Below are 25,887 nucleotides of genomic sequence, written 5' to 3'. Positions count from 1 at the left end.
TATCGAGAGTCATTGATAGATAGATAGATAGATGGATGGATGGATGGACGGCAAGGCAAGCATCTGATTGACAGTGGTCCGTGATCTGCTGTTATGCTACAATGCTACTGACCATTGGGGGAGCGATAGCAAGCAAGAGAGTTAGATATCGAGAGTCATAGATAGATAGCTAGCTAGATAGATAGATAGATGGATGGATGGACGGCAAGGCAAGCACCTGATTGACAGTGGTCCGTGATCTGCTGTTATGCTACTATGCTACTGACCATTGGGGGAGCGATAGCAAGCAAGAGAGTTAGATATCAAGAGTCATAGATAGATAGATAGATAGATGGATGGACGGCAAGGCAAGCATGTGATTGACAGTGGTCCGTGATCTGCTGTTATGCTACTATGCTACTGACCATTGGGGGAGCGATAGCAAGCAAGAGAGTTAGATATCGAGAGTCATTGATAGATAGATAGATAGATGGATGGATGGATGGACGGCAAGGCAAGCATCTGATTGACAGTGGTCCGTGATCTGCTGTTATGCTACAATGCTACAGACCATTGGGGGAGCGATAGCAAGCAAGAGAGTTAGATATCAAGAGTCATAGATAGATAGATAGATGGATGGATGGACGGCAAGGCAAGCACCTGATTGACAGTGGTCCGTGATCTGCTGTTATGCTACTATGCTACTGACCATTGGGGGAGCGATAGCAAGCAAGAGAGTTAGATATCAAGAGTCATAGATAGATAGATAGATAGATGGATGGACGGCAAGGCAAGCATGTGATTGACAGTGGTCCGTGATCTGCTGTTATGCTACTATGCTACTGACCATTGGGGGAGCGATAGCAAGCAAGAGAGTTAGATATCGAGAGTCATTGATAGATAGATAGATAGATGGATGGATGGATGGACGGCAAGGCAAGCATCTGATTGACAGTGGTCCGTGATCTGCTGTTATGCTACAATGCTACAGACCATTGGGGGAGCGATAGCAAGCAAGAGAGTTAGATATCAAGAGTCATAGATAGATAGATAGATGGATGGATGGACGGCAAGGCAAGCATCTGATTGACAGTGGTCCGTGATCTGCTGTTATGCTACTATGCTACTGACCATTGGGGGAGCGATAGCAAGCAAGAGAGTTAGATATCAAGAGACATAGATACATGGATGGATGGATGGACGGCAAGGCAAGCATCTGATTGACAGTGGTCCGTGATCTGCTGTTATGCTACTATGCTACTGACCATTGGGGGAGCGATAGCAAGCAAGAGAGTTAGATATCAAGAGTCATAGACAGATAGATAGATAGATGGATGGACGGCAAGGCAAGCATCTGATTGACAGTGGTCCGTGATCTGCTGTTATGCTACTATGCTACTGACCATTGGGGGAGCGATAGCAAGCAAGAGAGTTAGATATCGAGAGTCATTGATAGATAGATAGATAGATGGATGGATGGATGGACGGCAAGGCAAGCATCTGATTGACAGTGGTCCGTGATCTGCTGTTATGCTACAATGCTACTGACCATTGGGGGAGCGATAGCAAGCAAGAGAGTTAGATATCGAGAGTCATAGATAGATAGCTAGCTAGATAGATAGATAGATGGATGGATGGACGGCAAGGCAAGCACCTGATTGACAGTGGTCCGTGATCTGCTGTTATGCTACTATGCTACTGACCATTGGGGGAGCGATAGCAAGCAAGAGAGTTAGATATCAAGAGTCATAGACAGATAGATAGATAGATGGATGGATGGACGGCAAGGCAAGCATCTGATTCACTGTGGTCCGTGATCTGCTGTTATGCTACTATGCTACTGACCATTGGGGGAGCGATAGCAAGCAAGAGAGTTAGATATCAAGAGACATAGATACATGGATGGATGGATGGACGGCAAGGCAAGCATCTGATTGACAGTGGTCCGTGATCTGCTGTTATGCTACTATGCTACTGACCATTGGGGGAGCGATAGCAAGCAAGAGAGTTAGATATCAAGAGTCATAGATAAATAGATAGATAGATGGATGGACGGCAAGGCAAGCATCTGATTGACAGTGGTCCGTGATCTGCTGTTATGCTACTATGCTACTGACCATTGGGGGAGCGATAGCAAGCAAGAGAGTTAGATATCGAGAGTCATTGATAGATAGATAGATAGATGGATGGATGGACGGCAAGGCAAGCATCTGATTGACAGTGGTCCGTGATCTGCTGTTATGCTACTATGCTACTGACCATTGGGGGAGCGATAGCAAGCAAGAGAGTTAGATATCAAGAGTCATAGATAGATAGATAGATAGATGGATGGACGGCAAGGCAAGCATCTGATTGACAGTGGTCCGTGATCTGCTGTTATGCTACTATGCTACTGACCATTGGGGGAGCGATAGCAAGCAAGAGAGTTAGATATCGAGAGTCATTGATAGATAGATAGATAGATGGATGGATGGATGGACGGCAAGGCAAGCATCTGATTGACAGTGGTCCGTGATCTGCTGTTATGCTACAATGCTACAGACCATTGGGGGAGCGATAGCAAGCAAGAGAGTTAGATATCAAGAGTCATAGATAGATAGATAGATAGATGGATGGATGGACGGCAAGGCAAGAATCTGATTGACAGTGGTCCGTGATCTGCTGTTATGCTACTATGCTACTGACCATTAGGGGAGCGATAGCAAGCAAGAGAGTTAGATATCAAGAGACATAGATACATAGATGGATAGATGGATGAATGGATGGACGGCAAGGCAAGCATCTGATTGACAGTGGTCCGTGATCTGCTGTTATGCTACTATGCTACTGACCATTGGGGGAGCGATAGCAAGCATGAGAGTTAGATATCAAGAGACATAGATACATAGATAGATAGATGGATGGATGGATGGACGGCAAGGCAAGCATCTGATTGACAGTGGTCCGTGATCTGCTGTTATGCTACTATGCTACTGACCATTGGGGGAGCGATAGCAAGCAAGAGAGTTAGATATCAAGAGTCATAGATAGATAGATAGATAGATGGATGGATGGACGGCAAGGCAAGAATCTGATTGACAGTGGTCCGTGATCTGCTGTTATGCTACTATGCTACTGACCATTGGGGGAGCGATAGCAAGCAAGAGAGTTAGATATCAAGAGACATAGATACATAGATAGATAGATGGATGGATGGATGGACGGCAAGGCAAGCATCTGATTGACAGTGGTCCGTGATCTGCTGTTATGCTACTATGCTACTGACCATTGGGGGAGCGATAGCAAGCATGAGAGTTAGATATCAAGAGACATAGATACATAGATAGATAGATGGATGGATGGATGGACGGCAAGGCAAGCATCTGATTGACAGTGGTCCGTGATCTGCTGTTATGCTACTATGCTACTGACCATTGGGGGAGCGATAGCAAGCAAGAGAGTTAGATATCAAGAGTCATAGATAGATAGATAGATAGATAGATAGATGGATGGATGGATGGACGGCAAGGCAAGCACCTGATTGACAGTGGTCCGTGATCTGCTGTTATGCTACAATGCTACTGACCATTGGGGGAGCGATAGCAAGCAAGAGAGTTTGATATCGAGAGTCATAGATAGATAGCTAGCTAGATAGATAGATAGATGGATGGATGGACGGCAAGGCAAGCACCTGATTGACAGTGGTCCGTGATCTGCTGTTATGCTACTATGCTACTGACCATTGGGGGAGCGATAGCAAGCAAGAGAGTTAGATATCAAGAGTCATAGATAGATAGATAGATAGATGGATGGATGGACGGCAAGGCAAGCATCTGATTGACAGTGGTCCGTGATCTGCTGTTATGCTACTATGCTACTGACCATTGGGGGAGCGATAGCAAGCAAGAGAGTTAGATATCAAGAGACATAGATACATGGATGGATGGATGGACGGCAAGGCAAGCATCTGATTGACAGTGGTCCGTGATCTGCTGTTATGCTACTATGCTACTGACCATTGGGGGAGCGATAGCAAGCAAGAGAGTTAGATATCAAGAGTCATAGATAAATAGATAGATAGATGGATGGACATCAAGGCAAGCATCTGATTGACAGTGGTCCGTGATCTGCTGTTATGCTACTATGCTACTGACCATTGGGGGAGCGATAGCAAGCAAGAGAGTTAGATATCAAGAGTCATAGATAGATAGATAGATAGATGGATGGACGGCAAGGCAAGCATGTGATTGACAGTGGTCCGTGATCTGCTGTTATGCTACTATGCTACTGACCATTGGGGGAGCGATAGCAAGCAAGAGAGTTAGATATCGAGAGTCATTGATAGATAGATAGATAGATGGATGGATGGATGGACGGCAAGGCAAGCATCTGATTGACAGTGGTCCGTGATCTGCTGTTATGCTACAATGCTACAGACCATTGGGGGAGCGATAGCAAGCAAGAGAGTTAGATATCAAGAGTCATAGATAGATAGATAGATGGATGGATGGACGGCAAGGCAAGCATCTGATTGACAGTGGTCCGTGATCTGCTGTTATGCTACTATGCTACTGACCATTGGGGGAGCGATAGCAAGCAAGAGAGTTAGATATCAGGAGACATAGATACATGGATGGATGGATGGACGGCAAGGCAAGCATCTGATTGACAGTGGTCCGTGATCTGCTGTTATGCTACTATGCTACTGACCATTGGGGGAGCGATAGCAAGCAAGAGAGTTAGATATCAAGAGTCATAGATAGATAGATAGATAGATGGATGGACGGCAAGGCAAGCATCTGATTGACAGTGGTCCGTGATCTGCTGTTATGCTACTATGCTACTGACCATTGGGGGAGCGATAGCAAGCAAGAGAGTTAGATATCGAGAGTCATTGATAGATAGATAGATAGATGGATGGATGGATGGACGGCAAGGCAAGCATCTGATTGACAGTGGTCCGTGATCTGCTGTTATGCTACTATGCTACTGACCATTGGGGGAGCGATAGCAAGCAAGAGAGTTAGATATCAAGAGTCATAGATAAATAGATAGATAGATGGATGGACAGCAAGGCAAGCATCTGATTGACAGTGGTCCGTGATCTGCTGTTATGCTACTATGCTACTGACCATTGGGGGAGCGATAGCAAGCAAGAGAGTTAGATATCGAGAGTCATTGATAGATAGATAGATAGATGGATGGATGGACGGCAAGGCAAGCATCTGATTGACAGTGGTCCGTGATCTGCTGTTATGCTACTATGCTACTGACCATTGGGGGAGCGATAGCAAGCAAGAGAGTTAGATATCAAGAGTCATAGATAGATAGATAGATAGATGGATGGACGGCAAGGCAAGCATCTGATTGACAGTGGTCCGTGATCTGCTGTTATGCTACTATGCTACTGACCATTGGGGGAGCGATAGCAAGCAAGAGAGTTAGATATCGACAGTCATTGATAGATAGATAGATAGATGGATGGATGGATGGACGGCAAGGCAAGCATCTGATTGACAGTGGTCCGTGATCTGCTGTTATGCTACAATGCTACAGACCATTGGGGGAGCGATAGCAAGCAAGAGAGTTAGATATCAAGAGTCATAGATAGATAGATAGACAGATGGATGGATGGACGGCAAGGCAAGAATCTGATTGACAGTGGTCCGTGATCTGCTGTTATGCTACTATGCTACTGACCATTGGGGGAGCGATAGCAAGCAAGAGAGTTAGATATCAAGAGACATAGATACATAGATAGATAGATGGATGAATGGATGGACGGCAAGGCAAGCATCTGATTGACAGTGGTCCGTGATCTGCTGTTATGCTACTATGCTACTGACCATTGGGGGAGCGATAGCAAGCATGAGAGTTTGATATCAAGAGACATAGATACATAGATAGATAGATGGATGGATGGATGGACGGCAAGGCAAGCATCTGATTGACAGTGGTCCGTGATCTGCTGTTATGCTACTATGCTACTGACCATTGGGGGAGCGATAGCAAGCAAGAGAGTTAAATATCAAGAGACATAGATACATAGATAGATAGATGGATGGATGGATGGACGGCAAGGCAAGCATCTGATTGACAGTGGTCCGTGATCTGCTGTTATGCTACTATGCTACTGACCATTGGGGGAGCGATAGCAAGCATGAGAGTTAGATATCAAGAGACATAGATACATAGATAGATAGATGGATGGATGGATGGACGGCAAGGCAAGCACCTGATTGACAGTGGTCCGTGATCTGCTGTTATGCTACAATGCTACTGACCATTGGGGGAGCGATAGCAAGCAAGAGAGTTTGATATCGAGAGTCATAGATAGATAGCTAGCTAGATAGATAGATAGATGGATGGATGGACGGCAAGGCAAGCACCTGATTGACAGTGGTCCGTGATCTGCTGTTATGCTACTATGCTACTGACCATTGGGGGAGCGATAGCAAGCAAGAGAGTTAGATATCAAGAGTCATAGATAGATAGATAGATAGATGGATGGATGGACGGCAAGGCAAGCATCTGATTGACAGTGGTCCGTGATCTGCTGTTATGCTACTATGCTACTGACCATTGGGGGAGCGATAGCAAGCAAGAGAGTTAGATATCAAGAGACATAGATACATGGATGGATGGATGGACGGCAAGGCAAGCATCTGATTGACAGTGGTCCGTGATCTGCTGTTATGCTACTATGCTACTGACCATTGGGGGAGCGATAGCAAGCAAGAGAGTTAGATATCAAGAGTCATAGATAAATAGATAGATAGATGGATGGACATCAAGGCAAGCATCTGATTGACAGTGGTCCGTGATCTGCTGTTATGCTACTATGCTACTGACCATTGGGGGAGCGATAGCAAGCAAGAGAGTTAGATATCAAGAGTCATAGATAGATAGATAGATAGATGGATGGACGGCAAGGCAAGCATGTGATTGACAGTGGTCCGTGATCTGCTGTTATGCTACTATGCTACTGAACATTGGGGGAGCGATAGCAAGCAAGAGAGTTAGATATCGAGAGTCATTGATAGATAGATAGATAGATGGATGGATGGATGGACGGCAAGGCAAGCATCTGATTGACAGTGGTCCGTGATCTGCTGTTATGCTACAATGCTACAGACCATTGGGGGAGCGATAGCAAGCAAGAGAGTTAGATATCAAGAGTCATAGATAGATAGATAGATGGATGGATGGACGGCAAGGCAAGCATCTGATTGACAGTGGTCCGTGATCTGCTGTTATGCTACTATGCTACTGACCATTGGGGGAGCGATAGCAAGCAAGAGAGTTAGATATCAGGAGACATAGATACATGGATGGATGGATGGACGGCAAGGCAAGCATCTGATTGACAGTGGTCCGTGATCTGCTGTTATGCTACTATGCTACTGACCATTGGGGGAGCGATAGCAAGCAAGAGAGTTAGATATCAAGAGTCATAGATAGATAGATAGATAGATGGATGGACGGCAAGGCAAGCATCTGATTGACAGTGGTCCGTGATCTGCTGTTATGCTACTATGCTACTGACCATTGGGGGAGCGATAGCAAGCAAGAGAGTTAGATATCGAGAGTCATTGATAGATAGATAGATAGATGGATGGATGGATGGACGGCAAGGCAAGCATCTGATTGACAGTGGTCCGTGATCTGCTGTTATGCAACAATGCTACTGACCATTGGGGGAGCGATAGCAAGCAAGAGAGTTAGATATCGAGAGTCATAGATAGATAGCTAGCTAGATAGATAGATAGATGGATGGATGGACGGCAAGGCAAGCACCTGATTGACAGTGGTCCGTGATCTGCTGTTATGCTACTATGCTACTGACCATTGGGGGAGCGATAGCAAGCAAGAGAGTTAGATATCAAGAGTCATAGATAGATAGATAGATAGATGGATGGACGGCAAGGCAAGCATGTGATTGACAGTGGTCCGTGATCTGCTGTTATGCTACTATGCTACTGACCAATGGGGGAGCGATAGCAAGCAAGAGAGTTAGATATCGAGAGTCATTGATAGATAGATAGATAGATGGATGGATGGATGGACGGCAAGGGAAGCATCTGATTGACAGTGGTCCGTGATCTGCTGTTATGCTACAATGCTACAGACCATTGGGGGAGTGATAGCAAGCAAGAGAGTTAGATATCAAGAGTCATAGATAGATAGATAGATGGATGGATGGACGGCAAGGCAAGCATCTGATTGACAGTGGTCCGTGATCTGCTGTTATGCTACTATGCTACTGACCATTGGGGGAGCGATAGCAAGCAAGAGAGTTAGATATCAAGAGACATAGATACATGGATGGATGGATGGACGGCAAGGCAAGCATCTGATTGACAGTGGTCCGTGATCTGCTGTTATGCTACTATGCTACTGACCATTGGGGGAGCGATAGCAAGCAAGAGAGTTAGATATCGAGAGTCATTGATAGATAGATAGATAGATGGATGGATGGATGGACGGCAAGGCAAGCATCTGATTGACAGTGGTCCGTGATCTGCTGTTATGCTACAATGCTACTGACCATTGGGGGAGCGATAGCAAGCAAGAGAGTTAGATATCGAGAGTCATAGATAGATAGCTAGCTAGATAGATAGATAGATGATGGATGGACGGCAAGGCAAGCACCTGATTGACAGTGGTCCGTGATCTGCTGTTATGCTACTATGCTACTGACCATTGGGGGAGCGATAGCAAGCAAGAGAGTTAGATATCAAGAGTCATAGATAGATAGATAGATAGATGGATGGATGGACGGCAAGGCAAGCATCTGATTGACAGTGGTCCGTGATCTGCTGTTATGCTACTATGCTACTGACCATTGGGGGAGCGATAGCAAGCAAGAGAGTTAGATATCAAGAGACATAGATACATGGATGGATGGATGGACGGCAAGGCAAGCATCTGATTGACAGTGGTCCGTGATCTGCTGTTATGCTACTATGCTACTGACCATTGGGGGAGCGATAGCAAGCAAGAGAGTTAGATATCAAGAGTCATAGATAAATAGATAGATAGATGGATGGACGGCAAGGCAAGCATCTGATTGACAGTGGTCCGTGATCTGCTGTTATGCTACTATGCTACTGACCATTGGGGGAGCGATCGCAAGCAAGAGAGTTAGATATCGAGAGTCATTGATAGATAGATAGATAGATGGATGGATGGACGGCAAGGCAAGCATCTGATTGACAGTGGTCCGTGATCTGCTGTTATGCTACTATGCTACTGACCATTGGGGGAGCGATAGCAAGCAAGAGAGTTAGATATCGAGAGTCATTGATAGATAGATAGATAGATGGATGGATGGATGGACGGCAAGGCAAGCATCTGATTGACAGTGGTCCGTGATCTGCTGTTATGCTACAATGCTACAGACCATTGGGGGAGCGATAGCAAGCAAGAGAGTTAGATATCAAGAGTCATAGATAGATAGATAGATAGATAGATAGATAGATGGATGGATGGATGGACGGCAAGGCAAGCACCTGATTGACAGTGGTCCGTGATCTGCTGTTATGCTACAATGCTACTGACCATTGGGGGAGCGATAGCCAGCAAGAGAGTTAGATATCGAGAGTCATAGATAGATAGCTAGCTAGATAGATAGATAGATGGATGGATGGACGGCAAGGCAAGCACCTGATTGACAGTGGTCCGTGATCTGCTGTTATGCTACTATGCTACTGACCATTGGGGGAGCGATAGCAAGCAAGACAGTTAGATATCAAGAGACATAGATACATGGATGGATGGATGGACGGCAAGGCAAGCATCTGATTGACAGTGGTCCGTGATCTGCTGTTATGCTACTATGCTACTGACCATTGGGGGAGCGATAGCAAGCAAGAGAGTTAGATATCAAGAGTCATAGATAGATAGATAGATGGATGGATGGACGGCAAGGCAAGCACCTGATTGACAGTGGTCCGTGATCTGCTGTTATGCTACTATGCTACTGACCATTGGGGGAGCGATAGCAAGCAAGACAGTTAGATATCAAGAGACATAGATACATGGATGGATGGATGGACGGCAAGGCAAGCATCTGATTGACAGTGGTCCGTGATCTGCTGTTATGCTACTATGCTACTGACCATTGGGGGAGCGATAGCAAGCAAGAGAGTTAGATATCAAGAGTCATAGATAAATAGATAGATAGATGGATGGACGGCAAGGCAAGCATCTGATTGACAGTGGTCCGTGATCTGCTGTTATGCTACTATGCTACTGACCATTGGGGGAGCGATAGCAAGCAAGAGAGTTAGATATCGAGAGTCATTGATAGATAGATAGATAGATGGATGGATGGACGGCAAGGCAAGCATCTGATTGACAGTGGTCCGTGATCTGCTGTTATGCTACTATGCTACTGACCATTGGGGGAGCGATAGCAAGCAAGAGAGTTAGATATCAAGAGACATAGATAGATGGATGGATGGATGGACGGCAAGGCAAGCATCTGATTGACAGTGGTCCGTGATCTGCTGTTATGCTACAATGCTACAGACCATTGGGGGAGCGATAGCAAGCAAGAGAGTTAGATATCAAGAGTCATAGATAGATAGATAGATAGATGGATGGACGGCAAGGCAAGCATCTGATTGACAGTGGTCCGTGATCTGCTGTTATGCTACTATGCTACTGACCATTGGGGGAGCGATAGCAAGCAAGAGAGTTAGATATCGAGAGTCATTGATAGATAGATAGATAGATAGATGGATGGATGGATGGACGGCAAGGCAAGCATCTGATTGACAGTGGTCCGTGATCTGCTGTTATGCTACAATGCTACAGACCATTGGGGGAGCGATAGCAAGCAAGAGAGTTAGATATCAAGAGTCATAGATAGATAGATAGATAGATGGATTGATGGACGGCAAGGCAAGAATATGATTGACAGTGGTCCGTGATCTGCTGTTATGCTACTATGCTACTGACCATTGGTGGAGCGATAGCAAGCAAGAGAGTTAGATATCAAGAGACATAGATACATAGATAGATAGATGGATGGATGGATGGACGGCAAGGCAATCATCTGATTGACAGTGGTCCGTGATCTGCTGTTATGCTACTATGCTACTGACCATTGGGGGAGCGATAGCAAGCATGAGAGTTAGATATCAAGAGACATAGATACATAGATAGATAGATGGATGGATGGATGGGCGGCAAGGCAAGCATCTGATTGACAGTGGTCCGTGATCTGCTGTTATGCTACTATGCTACTGACCATTGGGGGAGCGATAGCAAGCAAGAGAGTTAGATATCAAGAGTCATAGATAGATAGATAGATAGATAGATGGATGGATGGATGGACGGCAAGGCAAGCACCTGATTGACAGTGGTCCGTGATCTGCTGTTATGCTACAATGCAACTGACCATTGGGGGAGCGATAGCAAGCAAGAGAGTTAGATATCGAGAGTCATAGATAGATAGCTAGCTAGATAGATAGATAGATGGATGGATGGACGGCAAGGCAAGCACCTGATTGACAGTGGTCCGTGATCTGCTGTTATGCTACTATGCTACTGACCATTGGGGGAGCGATAGCAAGCAAGAGAGTTAGATATCAAGAGTCATAGATAGATAGATAGATAGATGGATGGATGGACGGCAAGGCAAGCATCTGATTGACAGTGGTCCGTGATCTGCTGTTATGCTACTATGCTACTGACCATTGGGGGAGCGATAGCAAGCAAGAGAGTTAGATATCAAGAGACATAGATAGATGGATGGATGGATGGACGGCAAGGCAAGCATCTGATTGACAGTGGTCCGTGATCTGCTGTTATGCTACAATGCTACAGACCATTGGGGGAGCGATAGCAAGCAAGAGAGTTAGATATCAAGAGTCATAGATAGATAGATAGATAGATGGATGGATGGACGGCAAGGCAAGCATCTGATTGACAGTGGTCCGTGATCTGCTGTTATGCTACTATGCTACTGACCATTGGGGGAGCGATAGCAAGCAAGAGAGTTAGATATCAAGAGACATAGATACATAGATTGATAGATGGATGGATGGATGGACGGCAAGGCAAGCATCTGATTGACAGTGGTCCGTGATCTGCTGTTATGCTACTATGCTACTGACCATTGGGGGAGCGATAGCAAGCAAGAGAGTTAGATATCAGGAGTCATAGATAGATAGATAGATAGATGGATGGACGGCAAGGCAAGCATCTGATTGACAGTGGTCCGTGATCTGCTGATATGCTACTATGCTACTGACCATTGGGGGAGCAATAGCAAGCAAGAGAGTTAGATATCGAGAGTCATTGATAGATAGATAGATAGATGGATGGATGGATGGACGGCAAGGCAAGCATCTGATTGACAGTGGTCCGTGATCTGCTGTTATGCTACAATGCTACTGACCATTGGGGGAGCGATAGCAAGCAAGAGAGTTAGATATCAAGAGTCATAGATAGATAGATAGATAGATAGATGGATGGATGGACGGCAAGGCAAGCATCTGATTGACAGTGGTCCGTGATCTGCTGTTATGCTACTATGCTACTGACCATTGGGGGAGCGATAGCAAGCAAGAGAGTTAGATATCAAGAGACATAGATACATGGATGGATGGATGGACGGCAAGGCAAGCATCTGATTGACAGTGGTCCGTGATCTGCTGTTATGCTACAATGCTACTGACCATTGGGGGAGCGATAGCAAGCAAGAGAGTTAGATATCAAGAGTCATAGATAGATAGATAGATAGATGGATGGATGGATGGACGGCAAGGCAAGCATCTGATTGACAGTGGTCCGTGATCTGCTGTTATGCTACTATGCTACTGACCATTGGGGGAGCGATAGCAAGCAAGAGAGTTAGATATCAAGAGTCATAGATAGATAGATAGATAGATAGATGGATGGACGGCAAGGCAAGCATCTGATTGACAGTGGTCCGTGATCTGCTGTTATGCTACTATGCTACTGACCATTGGGGGAGCAATAGCAAGCAAGAGAGTTAGATATCGAGAGTCATTGATAGATAGATAGATAGATGGATGGATGGATGGACGGCAAGGCATGCATCTGATTGACAGTGGTCCGTGATCTGCTGTTATGCTACTATGCTACTGACCATTGAGGGAGCGATAGCAAGCAAGAGAGTTAGATATCGAGAGTCATAGATAGATAGATAGATAGATGGATGGATGGATGGACGGCAAGGCAAGCACCTGATTGACAGTGGTCCGTGATCTGCTGTTATGCTACTATGCTACTGACCATTGGGGGAGCGATAGCAAGCAAGAGAGTTAGATATTGAGAGTCATAGATAGATAGATGGATGGATGGACGGCAAGGCAAGCACCTGATTGACAGTGGTCCGTGATCTGCTATTATGCTACTATCAGCAGCAACAGTGGCAGGTTTGGCGCCGTGGCTTAGTTGGTTAAAGCGCCTGTCTAGTAAACAGGAGGTCCTGGGTTCAAATCCCAGCGGTGCCTTAGGCGGGCTTTGTGTGCTCCTTGCGAAGCTTGTGCTTCCGCTTTGTCGACCATCAGTTTTAGCAAGATAGGCTTATTGTAAAGCCATCAGAGGACGTAATGAACCGGAAAGCCAACTGGACAGACGCCGGTTTGTAAAGAAGAACCAGAACCCAAAGGACACGCGCTACGCGCACCTAACGGCCAACGTCCAATTCCCATTGCCGCCCCTGGACAGTCGCAACAGGGACCTTGTTACTCCCGTCAACCTTACGTTTTCACCTCTGTGTGCTTCCTTTGTTGCAGCCTGCATCCAGATTTTGTTTTGTTTTGTTTTGTTTTGTTTTGTTTTGTTTTGTGCCTTACGCCTGAGTATAGGCACTGGGGAACGGGAGAGTCCTGGCACCGTGTCTTAGTTGGTCAAAGCGCCTGTCTTGTAAACAGGAAACCATGGGTTTTACTCCCAGCAGTGCTTTGGTTTACGTTGGCATAGGCAATGGAAAGGAAGTTTCTAAACGCTCAATACATTTTTGCAAGATGGCCGTCCGCAGCAAGCAGTTTAAGGTTACTGTAGCCGCAATCTGGCAAGCTGACCGCCAGAAGTAGAAACAATAACAAGGGGCAGGGGGAAAAGTGGGCCGTCCCTGGGTTGATTCAAACCACCATCCTTTTGGTTAATAGCCAAACACACTGACCGATTGCAACACAAAGACAGACTGAGGTGTTGTGGTTGCTGCAGTCGTGCAGTTCCTTCACAGTTGCCAGAAATCATTTCCAGCACACGATTTTCTTTGTCGTTGAATGCAACATACGTGACCATTGGGGGAGCGATAGCAAGCAAGAGAGTTAGATATCGAGAGTCATAGATAGATAGCTAGCTAGATAGATAGATAGATGGATGGATGGACGGCAAGGCAAGCACCTGATTGACAGTGGTCCGTGATCTGCTGTTATGCTACTATGCTACTGACCATTGGGGGAGCGATAGCAAGCAAGAGAGTTAGATATCAAGAGTCATAGATAGATAGATAGATAGATGGATGGACGGCAAGGCAAGCATCTGATTGACAGTGGTCCGTGATCTGCTGTTATGCTACTATGCTACTGACCATTGGGGGAGCGATAGCAAGCAAGAGAGTTAGATATCAAGAGTCATTGATAGATAGATAGATAGATGGATGGATGGATGGACGGAAAGGCAAGCATCTGATTGACAGTGGTCCGTGATCTGCTGTTATGCTACAATGCTACAGACCATTGGGGGAGCGATAGCAAGCAAGAGAGTTAGATATCAAGAGTCATAGATAGATAGATAGATAGATGGATGGATGGACGGCAAGGCAAGAATCTGATTGACAGTGGTCCGTGATCTTCTGTTATGCTACTATGCTACTGACCATTGGGGGAGCGATAGCAAGCAAGAGAGTTAGATATCAAGAGACATAGATACATAGATAGATAGATGGAAGGATGGATGGACGGCAAGGCAAGCATCTGATTGACAGTGGTCCGTGATCTGCTGTTATGCTACTATGCTACTGACCATTGGGGGAGCGATAGCAAGCAAGAGAGTTAGATATTGAGAGTCATAGATAGATAGATGGATGGATGGACGGCAAGGCAAGCACCTGATTGACAGTGGTCCGTGATCTGCTGTTATGCTACAATGCTACTGACCATTGGGGGAGCGATAGCAAGCAAGAGAGTTAGATATCGAGAGTCATAGATAGATAGATAGATGGATGGATGGACGGCAAGGCAAGCACCTGATTGACAGTGGTCCGTGATCTGCTGTTATGCTACTATGCTACTGACCATTGGGGGAGCGATAGCAAGCAAGAGAGTTAGATATCAAGAGTCATAGATAGATAGATAGATAGATGGATGGATGGACGGCAAGGCAAGCATCTGATTGACAGTGGTCCGTGATCTGCTGTTATGCTACTATGCTACTGACCATTGGGGGAGCGATAGCAAGCAAGAGAGTTAGATATCAAGAGACATAGATACATGGATGGATGGATGGACGGCAAGGCAAGCATCTGATTGACAGTGGTCCGTGATCTGCTGTTATGCTACTATGCTACTGACCATTGGGGGAGCGATAGCAAGCAAGAGAGTTAGATATCAAGAGTCATAGATAAATAGATAGATAGATGGATGGACGGCAAGGCAAGCATCTGATTGACAGTGGTCCGTGATCTGCTGTTATGCTACTATGCTACTGACCATTGGGGGAGCGATAGCAAGCAAGAGAGTTAGATATCAAGAGTCATAGATAGATAGATAGATAGATAGATGGATGGACGGCAAGGCAAGCATCTGATTGACAGTGGTCCGTGATCTGCTGTTATGCTACTATGCTACTGACCATTGGGGGAGCAATAGCAAGCAAGAGAGTTAGATATCGAGAGTCATTGATAGATAGATAGATAGATGGATGGATGGATGGACGGCAAGGCATGCATCTGATTGACAGTGGTCCGTGATCTGCTGTTATGCTACTATGCTACTGACCATTGAGGGAGCGATAGCAAGCAAGAGAGTTAGATATCGAGAGTCATAGATAGATAGATAGATAGATGGATGGATGGATGGACGGCAAGGCAAGCACCTGATTGACAGTGGTCCGTGATCTGCTGTTATGCTACTATGCTACTGACCATTGGGGGAGCGATAGCAAGCAAGAGAGTTAGATATTGAGAGTCATAGATAGATAGATGGATGGATGGACGGCAAGGCAAGCACCTGATTGACAGTGGTCCGTGATCTGCTATTATGCTACTATCAGCAGCAACAGTGGCAGGTTTGGCGCCGTGGCTTAGTTGGTTAAAGCGCCTGTCTAGTAAACAGGAGGTCCTGGGTTCAAATCCCAGCGGTGCCTTAGGCGGGCTTTGTGTGCTCCTTGCGAAGCTTGTGCTTCCGCTTTGTCAACCATCAGTTTTAGCAAGATAGGCTTATCGTAAAGCCATCAGAGGACGTAATGAACCGGAAAGCCAACTGGACAGACGCCGGTTTGTAAAGAAGAACCAGAACCCAAAGGACACGCGCTACGCGCACCTAACGGCCAACGTCCAATTCCCATTGCCGCCCCTGGACAGTCGCAACAGGGACCTTGTTACTCCCGTCAACCTTACGTTTTCACCTCTGTGTGCTTCCTTTGTTGCAGCCTGCATCCAGATTTTGTTTTGTTTTGTTTTGTTTTGTTTTGTTTTGTTTTGTTTTGTGCCTTACGCCTGAGTATAGGCACTGGGGAACGGGAGAGTCCTGGCACCGTGTCTTAGTTGGTCAAAGCGCCTGTCTTGTAAACAGGAAACCATGGGTTTTACTCCCAGCAGTGCTTTGGTTTACGTTGGCATAGGCAATGGAAAGGAAGTTTCTAAACGCTCAATACATTTTTGCAAGATGGCCGTCCGCAGCAAGCAGTTTAAGGTTACTGTAGCCGCAATCTGGCAAGCTGACCGCCAGAAGTAGAAACAATAACAAGGGGCAGGGGGAAAAGTGGGCCGTCCCTGGGTTGATTCGAACCACCATCCTTTTGGTTAATAGCCAAACACACTGACCGATTGCAACACAAAGACAGACTGAGGTGTTGTGGTTGCTGCAGTCGTGCAGTTCCTTCACAGTTGCCAGAAATCATTTCCAGCACACGATTTTCTTTGTCGTTGAATGCAACATACGTGACCATTGGGGGAGCGATAGCAAGCAAGAGAGTTAGATATCGAGAGTCATAGATAGATAGCTAGCAAGATAGATAGATAGATGGATGGATGGACGGCAAGGCAAGCACCTGATTGACAGTGGTCCGTGATCTGCTGTTATGCTACTATGCTACTGACCATTGGGGGAGCGATAGCAAGCAAGAGAGTTAGATATCAAGAGTCATAGATAGATAGATAGATAGATGGATGGACGGCAAGGCAAGCATCTGATTGACAGTGGTCCGTGATCTGCTGTTATGCTACTATGCTACTGACCATTGGGGGAGCGATAGCAAGCAAGAGAGTTAGATATCAAGAGTCATTGATAGATAGATAGATAGATGGATGGATGGATGGACGGAAAGGCAAGCATCTGATTGACAGTGGTCCGTGATCTGCTGTTATGCTACAATGCTACAGACCATTGGGGGAGCGATAGCAAGCAAGAGAGTTAGATATCAAGAGTCATAGATAGATAGATAGATAGATGGATGGATGGACGGCAAGGCAAGAATCTGATTGACAGTGGTCCGTGATCTTCTGTTATGCTACTATGCTACTGACCATTGGGGGAGCGATAGCAAGCAAGAGAGTTAGATATCAAGAGACATAGATACATAGATAGATAGATGGATGGATGGATGGACGGCAAGGCAAGCATCTGATTGACAGTGGTCCGTGATCTGCTGTTATGCTACTATGCTACTGACCATTGGGGGAGCGATAGCAAGCAAGAGAGTTAGATATCGAGAGTCATAGATAGATAGATAGATGGATGGATGGACGGCAAGGCAAGCACCTGATTGACAGTGGTCCGTGATCTGCTGTTATGCTACTATGCTACTGACCATTGGGGGAGCGATAGCAAGCAAGAGAGTTAGATATCAAGAGTCATAGATAGATAGATAGATAGATGGATGGATGGACGGCAAGGCAAGCATCTGATTGACAGTGGTCCGTGATCTGCTGTTATGCTACTATGCTACTGACCATTGGGGGAGCGATAGCAAGCAAGAGAGTTAGATATCAAGAGACATAGATACATGGATGGATGGATGGACAGCAAGGCAAGCATCTGATTGACAGTGGTCCGTGATCTGCTGTTATGCTACTATGCTACTGACCATTGGGGGAGCGATAGCAAGCAAGAGAGTTAGATATCAAGAGTCATAGATAAATAGATAGATAGATGGATGGACGGCAAGGCAAGCATCTGATTGACAGTGGTCCGTGATCTGCTATTATGCTACTATGCTACTGACCATTGGGGGAGCGATAGCAAGCAAGAGAGTTAGATATCGAGAGTCATTGATAGATAGATAGATAGATGGATGGATGGACGGCAAGGCAAGCATCTGATTGACAGTGGTCCGTGATCTGCTGTTATGCTACTATGCTACTGACCATTGGGGGAGCGATAGCAAGCAAGAGAGTTAGATATCAAGAGATATAGATAGATGGATGGATGGATGGACGGCAAGGCAAGCATCTGATTGACAGTGGTCCGTGATCTGCTGTTATGCTACAATGCTACAGACCATTGGGGGAGCGATAGCAAGCAAGAGAGTTAGATATCAAGAGTCATAGATAGATAGATAGATAGATGGATGGATGGACGGCAAGGTAAGCATCTGATTGACAGTGGTCCGTGATCTGCTGTTATGCTACTATGCTACTGACCATTGGGGGAGCGATAGCAAGCAAGAGAGTTAGATATCAAGAGACTTAGATACATAGATTGATAGATGGATGGATGGATGGACGGCAAGGCAAGCATCTGATTGACAGTGGTCCGTGATCTGCTGTTATGCTACTATGCTACTGACCATTGGGGGAGCGATAGCAAGCAAGAGAGTTAGATATCAGGAGTCATAGATAGATAGATAGATAGATGGATGGACGGCAAGGCAAGCATCTGATTGACAGTGGTCCGTGATCTGCTGTTATGCTACTATGCTACTGACCATTGGGGGAGCAATAGCAAGCAAGAGAGTTAGATATCGAGAGTCATTGATAGATAGATAGATAGATGGATGGATGGACGGCAAGGCAAGCATCTGATTGACAGTGGTCCGTGATCTGCTGTTATGCTACAATGCTACTGACCATTGGGGGAGCGATAGCAAGCAAGAGAGTTAGATATCAAGAGTCATAGATAGATAGATAGATAGATGGATGGATGGATGGACGGCAAGGCAAGCATCTGATTGACAGTGGTCCGTGATCTGCTGTTATGCTACTATGCTACTGACCATTGGGGGAGCAATAGCAAGCAAGAGAGTTAGATATCGAGAGTCATTGATAGATAGATAGATAGATGGATGGATGGATGGACGGCAAGGCATGCATCTGATTGACAGTGGTCCGTGATCTGCTTTTATGCTACTATGCTACTGACCATTGAGGGAGCGATAGCAAGCAAGAGAGTTAGATATCGAGAGTCATAGATAGATAGATAGATAGATGGATGGATGGATGGACGGCAAGGCAAGCACCTGATTGACAGTGGTCCGTGATCTGCTGTTATGCTACTATGCTACTGACCATTGGGGGAGCGATAGCAAGCAAGAGAGTTAGATATTGAGAGTCATAGATAGATAGATGGATGGATGGACGGCAAGGCAAGCACCTGATTGACAGTGGTCCGTGATCTGCTATTATGCTACTATCAGCAGCAACAGTGGGAGGTTTGGCGCCGTGGCTTAGTTGGTTAAAGCGCCTGTCTAGTAAACAGGAGGTCCTGGGTTCAAATCCCAGCGGTGCCTTAGGCAGGCTTTGTGTGCTCCTTGCGAAGCTTGTGCTTCCGCTTTGTCAACCATCAGTTTTAGCAAGATAGGCTTATCGTAAAGCCATCAGAGGACGTAATGAACCGGAAAGCCAACTGGACAGACGCCGGTTTGTAAAGAAGAACCAGAACCCAAAGGACACGCGCTACGCGCACCTAACGGCCAACGTCCAATTCCCATTGCCGCCCCTGGACAGTCGCAACAGGGAGCTTGTTACTCCCGTCAACCTTACGTTTTCACCTCTGTGTGCTTCCTTTGTTGCAGCCTGCATCCAGATTTTGTTTTGTTTTGTTTTGTTTTGTTTTGTTTTGTGCCTTACGCCTGAGTATAGGCACTGGGGAACGGGAGAGTCCTGGCACCGTGTCTTAGTTGGTCAAAGCGCCTGTCTTGTAAACAGGAAACCATGGGTTTTACTCCCAGCAGTGCTTTGGTTTACGTTGGCATAGGCAATGGAAAGGAAGTTTCTAAACGCTCAATACATTTTTGCAAGATGGCCGTCCGCAGCAAGCAGTTTAAGGTTACTGTAGCCGCAATCTGGCAAGCTGACCGCCAGAAGTAGAAACAATAACAAGGGGCGGGGGAAAAGTGGGCCGTCCCTGGGTTGATTCGAACCACCATCCTTTTGGTTAATAGCCAAACACACTGACCGATTGCACCACAAAGACAGACTGAGGTGTTGTGGTTGCTGCAGTCGTGCAGTTCCTTCACAGTTGCCAGAAATCATTTCCAGCACACGATTTTCTTTGTCGTTGAATGCAACATACGTGACCATTGGGGGAGCGATAGCAAGCAAGAGAGTTAGATATCGAGAGTCATAGATAGATAGCTAGCTAGATAGATAGATAGATGGATGGATGGACGGCAAGGCAAGCACCTGATTGACAGTGGTCCGTGATCTGCTGTTATGCTACAATGCTACGGACCATTGGGGGAGCGATAGCAAGCAAGAGAGTTAGATATCGAGAGTCATAGATAGATAGCTAGCTAGATAGATAGATAGATGGATGGATGGACGGCAAGGCAAGCACCTGATTGACAGTGGTCCGTGATCTGCTGTTATGCTACAATGCTACTGACCATTGGGGGAGCGATAGCAAGCAAGAGAGTTAGATATCGAGAGTCATAGATAGATAGATAGATGGATGGATGGACGGCAAGGCAAGCACCTGATTGACAGTGGTCCGTGATCTGCTGTTATGCTACTATGCTACTGACCATTGGGGGAGCGATAGCAAGCAAGAGAGTTAGATATCAAGAGTCATAGATAGATAGATAGATAGATGGATGGATGGACGGCAAGGCAAGCATCTGATTGACAGTGGTCCGTGATCTGCTGTTATGCTACTATGCTACTGACCATTGGGGGAGCGATAGCAAGCAAGAGAGTTAGATATCAAGAGACATAGATACATGGATGGATGGATGGACGGCAAGGCAAGCATCTGATTGACAGTGGTCCGTGATCTGCTGTAATGCTACTATGCTACTGACCATTGGGGGAGCGATAGCAAGCAAGAGAGTTAGATATCAAGAGTCATAGATAAATAGATAGATAGATGGATGGACGGCAAGGCAAGCATCTGATTGACAGTGGTCCGTGATCTGCTGTTATGCTACTATGCTACTGACCATTGGGGGAGCGATAGCAAGCAAGAGAGTTAGATATCGAGAGTCATTGATAGATAGATAGATAGATGGATGGATGGACGGCAAGGCAAGCATCTGATTGACAGTGGTCCGTGATCTGCTGTTATGCTACTATGCTACTGACCATTGGGGGAGCGATAGCAAGCAAGAGAGTTAGATATCAAGAGATATAGATAGATGGATGGATGGATGGACGGCAAGGCAAGCATCTGATTGACAGTGGTCCGTGATCTGCTGTTATGCTACAATGCTACAGACCATTGGGGGAGCGATAGCAAGCAAGAGAGTTAGATATCAAGAGTCATAGATAGATAGATAGATAGATAGATGGATGGACGGCAAGGCAAGCATCTGATTGACAGTGGTCCGTGATCTGCTGTTATGCTACTATGCTACTGACCATTGGGGGAGCAATAGCAAGCAAGAGAGTTAGATATCGAGAGTCATTGATAGATAGATAGATAGATGGATGGATGGATGGACGGCAAGGCAAGCATCTGATTGACAGTGGTCCGTGATCTGCTGTTATGCTACAATGCTACTGACCATTGGGGGAGCGATAGCAAGCAAGAGAGTTAGATATCAAGAGTCATAGATAGATAGATAGATAGATGGATGGATGGATGGACGGCAAGGCAAGCACCTGATTGACAGTGGTCCGTGATCTGCTGTTATGCTACAATGCTACTGACCATTGGGGGAGCGATAGCAAGCAAGAGAGTTAGATATCAAGAGTCATAGATAGATAGATAGATGGATGGATGGACGGCAAGGCAAGCACCTGATTGACAGTGGTCCGTGATCTGCTGTTATGCTACTATGCTACTGACCATTGGGGGAGCGATAGCAAGCAAGAGAGTTAGATATCAAGAGTCATAGATAGATAGATAGATAGATGGATGGATGGACGGCAAGGCAAGCATCTGATTGACAGTGGTCCGTGATCTGCTGTTATGCTACTATGCTACTGACCATTGGGGGAGCGATAGCAAGCAAGAGAGTTAGATATCAAGAGACATAGATACATGGATGGATGGATGGACGGCAAGGCAAGCATCTGATTGACAGTGGTCCGTGATCTGCTGTTATGCTACTATGCTACTGACCATTGGGGGAGCGATAGCAAGCAAGAGAGTTAGACATCAAGAGTCATAGATAAATAGATAGATAGATGGATGGACGGCAAGGCAAGCATCTGATTGACAGTGGTCCGTGATCTGCTGTTATGCTACTAAGCTACTGACCATTGGGGGAGCGATAGCAAGCAAGAGAGTTAGATATCGAGAGTCATTGATAGATAGATAGATAGATGGATGGATGGACGGCAAGGCAAGCATCTGATTGACAGTGGTCCGTGATCTGCTGTTATGCTACTATGCTACTGACCATTGGGGGAGCGATAGCAAGCAAGAGAGTTAGATATCAAGAGATATAGATAGATGGATGGATGGATGGACGGCAAGGCAAGCATCTGATTGACAGTGGTCCGTGATCTGCTGTTATGCTACAATGCTACAGACCATTGGGGGAGCGATAGCAAGCAAGAGAGTTAGATATCAAGAGTCATAGATAGATAGATAGATAGATGGATGGATGGACGGCAAGGTAAGCATCTGATTGACAGTGGTCCGTGATCTGCTGTTATGCTACTATGCTACTGACCATTGGGGGAGCGATAGCAAGCAAGAGAGTTAGATATCAAGAGACTTCGATACATAGATTGATAGATGGATGGATGGATGGACGGCAAGGCAAGCACCTGATTGACAGTGGTCCGTGATCTGCTGTTATGCTACAATGCTACTGACCATTGGGGGAGCGATAGCAAGCAAGAGAGTTAGATATCAAGAGTCATAGATAGATAGATAGATGGATGGATGGACGGCAAGGCAAGCACCTGATTGACAGTGGTCCGTGATCTGCTGTTATGCTACTATGCTACTGACCATTGGGGGAGCGATAGCAAGCAAGAGAGTTAGATATCAAGAGTCATAGATAGATAGATAGATAGATGGATGGATGGATGGACGGCAAGGCAAGCATCTGATTGACAGTGGTCCGTGATCTGCTGTTATGCTACAATGCTACTGACCATTGGGGGAGCGATAGCAAGCAAGAGAGTTAGATATCAAGAGTCATAGATAGATAGATAGATAGATGGATGGATGGATGGACGGCAAGGCAAGCATCTGATTGACAGTGGTCCGTGATCTGCTGTTATGCTACTATGCTACTGACCATTGGGGGAGCGATAGCAAGCAAGAGAGTTAGATATCAAGAGTCATAGATAGATAGATAGATAGATAGATGGACGGCAAGGCAAGCATCTGATTGACAGTGGTCCGTGATCTGCTGTTATGCTACTATGCTACTGACCATTGGGGGAGCAATAGCAAGCAAGAGAGTTAGATATCGAGAGTCATTGATAGATAGATAGATAGATGGATGGATGGATGGACGGCAAGGCATGCATCTGATTGACAGTGGTCCGTGATCTGCTGTTATGCTACTATGCTACTGACCATTGAGGGAGCGATAGCAAGCAAGAGAGTTAGATATCGAGAGTCATAGATAGATAGATAGATAGATGGATGGATGGATGGACGGCAAGGCAAGCACCTGATTGACAGTGGTCCGTGATCTGCTGTTATGCTACTATGCTACTGACCATTGGGGGAGCGATAGCAAGCAAGAGAGTTAGATATTGAGAGTCATAGATAGATAGATGGATGGATGGACGGCAAGGCAAGCACCTGATTGACAGTGGTCCGTGATCTGCTATTATGCTACTATCAGCAGCAACAGTGGCAGGTTTGGCGCCGTGGCTTAGTTGGTTAAAGCGCCTGTCTAGTAAACAGGAGGTCCTGGGTTCAAATCCCAGCGGTGCCTTAGGCGGGCTTTGTGTGCTCCTTGCGAAGCTTGTGGTTTCGCTTTGTCGACCATCAGTTTTAGCAAGATAGGCTTATTGTAAAGCCATCAGAGGACGTAATGAACCGGAAAGCCAACTGGACAGATGCCGGTTTGTAAAGAAGAACCAGAACCCAAAGGACACGCGCTACGCGCACCTAACGGCCAACGTCCACTTCCCATTGCCGCCCCTGGACAGTCGCAACAGGGAGCTTGTTGTTCCCGTCAACCTTACGTTTTCACCTCTGTGTGCTTCCTTTGTTGCAGCCTGCATCCAGATTTTGTTTTGTTTTGTTTTGTTTTGTTTTGCTTTGTTCCTTACGCCTGAGTGTAGGCACTGGGGAATCAGAGAGTCCTGGCACCGAGGCTTAGTTGGTCAAAGCACCTGTCTTGTAAACAGGAAACCCTGGGTTTGACTCCCAGCAGTGCCTTGGTTTATGTTGGCCTAGGTAATGGAAAGGAAGTTTCTAAACGCTCAATACATTTTTGCAAGATGGCCGTCCGCAGCAAGCAGCTTAAGGTTACTGTAGCCGCAGTCTGGCAATCTGACCGCCAGAAGTAGAAACAATAACAAGGGGCGGGGGGAAAAGCGGGCCGCCTCTGGGTGGATTTGAACCACCATCCTTTCGGTTAACAGCCAAACACGCTGACCGATTGCGCCACAGAGACAGACAGAGGTTTTGTGGTTGCTGCAGTCGTGCTGTTCCTTCACAGTTGCCAGAAATCATTTCCAGCACACGATTTTCTTTTTCGTTGAATGCAACATACGTGACCATTGGGGGAGCGATAGCAAGCAAGAGAGTTAGATATCGAGAGTCATAGATAGATAGATAGATAGATGGATGGATGGATGGACGGCAAGGCAAGCACCTGATTGACAGTGGTCCATGATCTGCTGTTATGCTACTATGCTACTGACCATTGGGGGAGCAATAAAAGCAAGAGAGTTAGATAGCGAGAGTCATTGATAGATAGATAGATAGATGGATGGATGGATGGACGGCAAGGCAAGCATCTGATTGACAGTGGTCCGTGATCTGCTGTCATGCTACTATGCTACTGACCATTGGGGGAGCGATAGCAAGCAAGAGAGTTAGATATCGAGAGTGATAGATAGATCGATAGATAGATGGATAAATGGACGGCAAGGCAAGCATCTGATTGACAGTGGTCCGTGATCTGCTGTTATGCTACTATGCTACTGACCATTGGGGGAGCGATAGCAAGCAAGAGAGTTAGATATCGAGAGTCATAGATAGATAGATAGATAGATGGATGGATGGATGGACGGCAAGGCAAGCACCTGATTGACAGTGGTCCGTGATCTGCTGTTATGCTACTATGCTACTGACCATTGGGGGAGCGATAGCAAGCAAGAGAGTTAGATATCGAGAGTCATAGATAGATAGATAGATAGAT

The 25,887-nt window shown here is 46.1% G+C and overlaps 6 non-coding genes across 6 annotated transcripts; 4 read left to right on the top strand and 2 right to left on the bottom strand.

The window, feature by feature from the left end:
- Window positions 1-13,374: 13,374 nt before the first annotated feature.
- trnat-agu (transfer RNA threonine (anticodon AGU)) lies at window positions 13,375-13,448 on the top strand. Its single transcript has one exon. It is a non-coding gene; the product is annotated as a tRNA-Thr (tRNA).
- Window positions 13,449-16,237: 2,789 nt separating this feature from the next.
- Window positions 16,238-16,311, top strand: trnat-agu (transfer RNA threonine (anticodon AGU)). Its single transcript has one exon. It is a non-coding gene; the product is annotated as a tRNA-Thr (tRNA).
- Window positions 16,312-19,819: 3,508 nt separating this feature from the next.
- On the top strand, window positions 19,820-19,893 carry trnat-agu (transfer RNA threonine (anticodon AGU)). The gene has a single exon. It is a non-coding gene; the product is annotated as a tRNA-Thr (tRNA).
- A 612-nt stretch (window positions 19,894-20,505) lies between these two features.
- trnan-auu (transfer RNA asparagine (anticodon AUU)) lies at window positions 20,506-20,579 on the bottom strand. The gene has a single exon. It is a non-coding gene; the product is annotated as a tRNA-Asn (tRNA).
- Window positions 20,580-24,376: 3,797 nt separating this feature from the next.
- On the top strand, window positions 24,377-24,450 carry trnat-agu (transfer RNA threonine (anticodon AGU)). Its single transcript has one exon. It is a non-coding gene; the product is annotated as a tRNA-Thr (tRNA).
- A 613-nt stretch (window positions 24,451-25,063) lies between these two features.
- trnan-guu (transfer RNA asparagine (anticodon GUU)) lies at window positions 25,064-25,137 on the bottom strand. Its single transcript has one exon. It is a non-coding gene; the product is annotated as a tRNA-Asn (tRNA).
- Window positions 25,138-25,887: the final 750 nt, after the last annotated feature.

Source organism: Amia ocellicauda, chromosome 2, assembly GCF_036373705.1.
Source record: "Amia ocellicauda isolate fAmiCal2 chromosome 2, fAmiCal2.hap1, whole genome shotgun sequence".
Taxonomy (NCBI): domain Eukaryota; kingdom Metazoa; phylum Chordata; class Actinopteri; order Amiiformes; family Amiidae; genus Amia; species Amia ocellicauda.
The sequence above is the reverse complement of the archived record's forward strand: the minus strand, read 5'-3'. Positions and strand labels throughout refer to the sequence as shown.